Below are 6,000 nucleotides of genomic sequence, written 5' to 3' on the forward strand. Positions count from 1 at the left end.
GTTACCAAGGGGCAGAGTTGAGCACCATTCATAATTCAGGATGTTTCTTAACTAATTCCTAGCCACGACAATGGTTTCTCTAACCCTGTGTCTTTCCCTGCCCATGCCAACCTTCACTGACACCCACTGCCCACAGGACTGAGTCTAGGTTCTTGAATCAGGAATTTAAGACTCTCAGCAAGCCACCTTTCTCTTCAACAACAGAACCACAGAAAACATACGGCCTACATTCAGCTGTTACATCAGCTATTTTCCTACCACTTTCATCCCTCGCCAATATCATTAGTTCTGTCTGGAATGCCTTCTGCTGTTTACTATTGCGACCTATTTCAATTCCACTCATCTTTCCAGGCATAGCTCAAACAATACAATCTCAAGCGAAGCCTTCCATCTCCAGCCAGAAGTGATCTTCCCTCCTTCTGCATTCTTATAGCTTTCTAATTACAGCAAGACATTTATTAAACATGTCCAGGAAATGTAATTATCTGCACCTCAAAGGTTTTTTTTTATTTCCAAATCCTCAAATATGTCATCCTCATCTATCGAACCTATGCTGGATTCACCACCTGGAACATTATTTTCACTCCTTTTCCCTTAGCTAACTCCTACTTTTCCTTCAAGTCTCAGTTCAGAGGAAACTTCTAGAAAGCCTTCCTGAACTGTCCCCACCCCAACTCTGAGCCATCTGCCCACAGTGGACACCACCTCGTCACAGCTCTTGTACGTCCCCTTACTAGACTCTAAATCTCATGGGAGACTCCGTTTATTTTGCTCATGGTTGTATTTCACCTAGCATGGTGCGTGGCATGTAGACGGAACATTTTTGAATGAATTTACAATTAACTTCTCCCTATTATCCTGTCTGATTAATCCAGAGACAAATTTCAAAGGACAGGACTTTGCAATTAGCAAGTACTAATCAAACAATTGTTGGATGAAATAATTCTTGTGGTAAATGCCTTAGAAACAATATGGATTGAACTGCAAAATAGTATAAATATGAATGCTTGATATGTCTTTTCTAGAGTAAACAAAGACAAACACGTGAAATTTGTTTAAATACATGCATTAAAACTTATAACTGAATCAAACCTAGACGATTTGCTTGAATTATTGCAAACCATTTTAATTAATCACTGTCATTGCAGCTACCTGCATTCCTCAATTATTATCTATCTGTACTATAAAGCTCTAAACTCCAAATTTTCTAGGCTCTTTATCATCTGGGTCCATTCTCAATACTGTTTCAACGTACCAATTGCTGTTCATAAGCAAACTCATTCTTGCCATTTTGAAGCCTTCACTCTTCCACCATCAAGCTTTTTCCTTCTTTCTACAACTTATAAAACTCTCTCTTCTTCCTTTAAAATAATAAGCATAGTTCACTTCTTCCACAATGTCTCTCTTCATTCAGAAGAGCCTAGTTCAGGCTTAGCTTTAATTCACTTATCCATTCATCCATGAGTTCATTCATTCCTAAGCACTCATTCATGAGCACCTGTTTCATGGCAAACCCTGTGCATACACTAGATTCTAAATGCTCATCAACTAAATGGATTCATATGACCACAAATACTCCCATCTCCCAGACACTCCAAGCACCAGCAATGTACAGATCTAGGTTAAGGATTAAACGAATTTCAGGGAGGTGTGAATACCTGATAAAGGCCTCATACACCTCTTAGGATCATTCATAATTACTAATAACAAGACACCAGAAACAAGGTTAGAAAACTAAAGGACAAACTCAGGAAATATTTGTATCATATGGAAACCAAAGGATTCATCATCTTTTTTTTAAAAAAAAGTAGTAAAAAGTACAAAGGATATATAAAAAGGCAATTCATAGAATACAAATGACCCTAATAAATGTATAACATACTTTATTTAACTAAATTGCAAATTAAATTAATAAAATGATATTCCTGTTTATCTGTTTTATATAGCTGGAAAAAAGCTCTCACCAATAGGGTTGACAAAGGCACACCTTGCTGTAAGAATATTAACTAGAATAGCTCTTCTGGAGAACAATCTGGTAAGACAAGTAAAGATAAGTAAGTTGCATAAGTTTTGACCCAAAGATTCATATCATCCTAGGAGAACAAAAGGAGATGCATATATAAAATGTATGTATGCATCTTATGTGTAGATGCAGATGTATAAGAGTTTCATTGCAGAACTATTTACAGTAGTAAAAAAATAAGAAAACAAACCCATGATAAAGAATACATTAAATGTATCTAGTCACTTGGGATACTATGTAGTAGTTCAAAGAGACAAAGTAGAATTTAATGTGCTTATAATAGTACATTATTACAAGACAAGAAAAGCACACTATAGAATAGTATGAATATATTGAAACATTTCATATTAGAATCAACCCAGTGACATTATTACATAGGTAATAGTGAATCTACTCTAGATTATTTTTATATTATTCCCAAATGTGTCAAGACTGCAGTTGAGAATTTCGGGCCTAAATTATCCTGAGGCCCCTCCAGCCCTAAAAGCCCTTAATTCTAAGAATTTTGTACAGCATAGATCTTGGACACAGGGTTATTACAAGGTCCCAATAGGTCTTCCCTATATGTTTAAGTGCCCTTTATCAAAATGCAACATGAAAATGCTAAAAAGTCTCCAGAATTTTAAATCTATGTTGGAAAACTTGGGTTTTTAACACTACATTCTTGATTATCAATGACAATTCATGTTGAATATGTACATTTTACAAAAATCACAAATTATAACTATTTCTTATCACAATAATGTAAAGACCATTATACATACCTTGAAAAACCTAAGAAAGATAATAGAACCCTTTGAACATTTAAAGAGACAAGTAACAGTAAACTTTGCTGTATATGGTACACAATCTAAAAATGCTAACTGTCAATCAAATCCTATTAGACAGTGATCATAAAGAGCAATGTGGCTTCTGTGAAGTGGGCAGGCTGGAATTCGGAGTCAGAGGACCTGAGGATGAAGACAGCTCTTTTAGCTCCAGAATCCCAAGCAAATCAAATAAACTTTTTGAGCCTTACCTGTTTCATTTGTAAAATGAAGATAAGCATAATAAAAGTATTATAAATATAACATGTAAAAAGTGCCTAATACAGTGCCTAGAACAAAACAGGCTCTCAAATACCTGCCTAACAGAAACAGTTGCATCATTGTTGCTTTTGTTAAGGTTTCTAGATTGGTCGCCTGAATTTTTGTAACACTGCATGCACAACCATTCTATTTTATTTTTATACATGTCAGACAGGGGTTTCTTGCTCCTCGAAAGTCGATTTGTTGACATATTCTTTTCTACTTTAAAGATGCAAAAATTTATCTCAGAAACTTGGGGAGAATGCATACTTACAAAGCACACCCCCAAAACTCCGTGCTGCTCTCCTCTGAGCTCAGTGCTCTTCTTAGGCACATATGTCTGCCTCCTATCATTTCTTCATGAGGTTCCGGGCAAAAGGCCTAGGCAAGCAGATGATCGTTGGTCACCCCTACACTTTCCCCAAACCACCTACAGATAAATGAAACAAGGGGGTAAAACATAGCTACAATCTTAAGTTTTTAAAAATAATAAAATATGACAATACACTCTGACTATATACTGTTTATGGCATATCAGAGAACAGAGAAAATGCTCCTTGGGTCATGCAAAAGCCCCACTGAACTCACGGGAATTCTCCACACTCCAATGTCCAGCCAGCACATACTGGTGACTTCCACCCATGCCTGGTCACCCCTTGGGCTGGCTAGATCACATCGCAGTGGGAACTGTAGCCCAAGTCCAGCCAAAAGTATTGTCCCAGAGCATGTCTGTCAGTGGGTAAACTAACTAAGGCAGGTAATGAAATTAACATGTTACTTCGGAATTTAATGGACCAATTATATTTCTAAGCCAGTTAACAAACTATAGGCTAGCACTCCTAAGAGAAATATTTTAAAAGCTGCCCAGTTTTTCCCACATTTAGTATTGCAATTAAGTATGTAAAATGTCTTTGGTTGTAGGAAACAGCTGTGGGCAGAAATAGTTTCAATTCTTTGAGACTGCTCTCAAGGCAGTCTGTAAGAATCCACACAAAATTACCCACAGAACTGGTAGCTGCCCACATAAAAGTAGATCTGGGACTACACTGATAAACCACTTCAAGTAAAAAGGTATTCTGGAAAAGTTCATCAAAATAAACTGTCGAGAGAGTTTGAAGCAAACCAGGTCGTGCAATGACAGAGAGGACATGCTGAGAAGCCATAGGTATGAGGCATACTTCACTATTCTAACAAAACAGCAATCTTCACCCCATGACATGAGTCAGAGACACAACCAAATTTCTCTTTGCCAATGTGAACCTGCCAGTTAATCTTCTACCTGTGCTGTCCAACACAGTCGTCACTAGCCCTAAGTGGCTCCTGAGCTCTTGAAATCTGGCCAATTCAAATTTGACCCAACAAAGTGAGTGTAAAATATACACCAGATTTTGAAGACCCAGTACAATTAAGAAAAAAAAAAGATGTAAAATATCTCAATAAGTTTCATATCGACTACATGAGAAAATGTTGGACATATTGTGCTAAATAACTTACTAAAATTAATTTCACCAGTTTCTTTTTACGTGTTTAAAGAGTACTAGAAAATTGAAACTTTCATGTCTGGCTCACATTATATTTCTATTAGCACAGTTCTGCATAACTCATAAAAATAAATTACAAATACTGAGCATTTCCACTGTGCCAGACTCTGCGCTGGATACTTTACATAATACTTGGGACAACCCTGCAAAGCGATTTTACTGGACTTCTGCAGAAGTGATAAGTTCCATTAACCCATTAAAGCATGCTGCTGAAATTCAACGTCAGGTGTTCCTCCGAAATAACTCAAATAAGTGACTGTTAGCAGCTAACGTTGGGGCAACTCCCATGTTGGCAAAGGAGAGAAAGGTCACTGATACAGCGCTCCCAAGGATAGCAAACTTTTTTGTTAACTATAGAACAGGTACAAAACGTCAAGTTATATCCCAGGCCAGGCAGGGAAGCGCCAGAATGACGCCAATCTCCTTGACAGCTCAAGACTCGCAGCTGCTAGCGGCAGGACAGGCTGCTCCCCCAAAAAAGGACAACGTAGTTCAAATTCCCTGGATAATTTGGCTAGGACCCGTCTGTGGACACCCATGCCGAGGGAGGGGGGCGTCGGGATGCAAGGCGCGCCGTCTCCCCCGACCTTGGCACACACTCCACCCATCCACAGCCGTACCGTAGATCTCCGCGCAGCTTTGCTGTCCCCACCCCTGGGACGAGAGGAAGTGGGACCTAAAACGTCTACGATAAGATAGGGAAGTAGTAAAGAAAGGGCGAGGGGGCGGTTGGGGGCAGGTACCTGAGATAGAAGAGGACTCCAGGTCCTTAATGCCGGATCATCGCCGAGGCCCCACCCGGCTCCCGCGGCCACCAGTGACCCAGAAGGTGGAACTGACCAGACGCTGCGGCGCAACCGACTCTGCCGTCCCCAGACTCGCAGCTATGGCAACTTGAACTAGCCGCCCAGCCGCAGCAAGTGTACGGGACCCCGCTGCTGCCGCTTGGCCCTCTGGGAGTTGTAGTCCGTCTCATGCTCAAAGACAAGGAGTTAATAATGGAGAGAGGCCTTAAGAGAAACCACAAGTCCCAGCATACCATATGACTGGTCTTTGGGTGATTTTCCCGGAAGCAGCTAGATTAGCGGGCACCCCAGTCCTTGGGCCGCGCCCTCTTGCCCTGTTCTTTTTTTTTTTTTTAAAGGGCAAGTAGCTTCTGTAAGAAGCAAACACCAGATAGTGAATTACAGAGGTGCCCTGGCTCTGACTGTAATTTAATCAGAGAAGTCTAAAATATTTGCTTTTAAAAAAATAAGAAAAATTCAAACTAGTTGCAGTGGTAACATAGACTACGTTTCTTTTACTCCTTGGGGAATAGGGAAGCATAATTTCTAGCAGTGAAGCGTAAAAATCCCCTTAACACCAGAGC

General features: G+C 39.7%; 1 protein-coding gene across 5 annotated transcripts in view; it reads right to left on the reverse strand.

The window, feature by feature from the left end:
- Window positions 1-5,714, reverse strand: part of CEP128 (centrosomal protein 128) — a 381,907-nt gene extending 376,193 nt beyond the window's left edge. For all 5 annotated transcript variants that reach the window (XR_011431914.1, XM_070249369.1, XM_023628199.2 and 2 more), the window contains exons 1-2: window positions 5,375-5,714; window positions 3,365-3,520 (exon numbers count right to left, since the gene is read on the reverse strand). The gene's annotated coding sequence lies outside the window, so the exon portion shown is untranslated. The remainder of the gene's footprint in view (window positions 1-3,364; window positions 3,521-5,374) is intronic.
- Between the last annotated feature and the right edge of the window lie 286 nt (window positions 5,715-6,000).

This window comes from Equus caballus, chromosome 24 (genome assembly GCF_041296265.1).
Source record: "Equus caballus isolate H_3958 breed thoroughbred chromosome 24, TB-T2T, whole genome shotgun sequence".
NCBI lineage: Eukaryota > Metazoa > Chordata > Mammalia > Perissodactyla > Equidae > Equus > Equus caballus.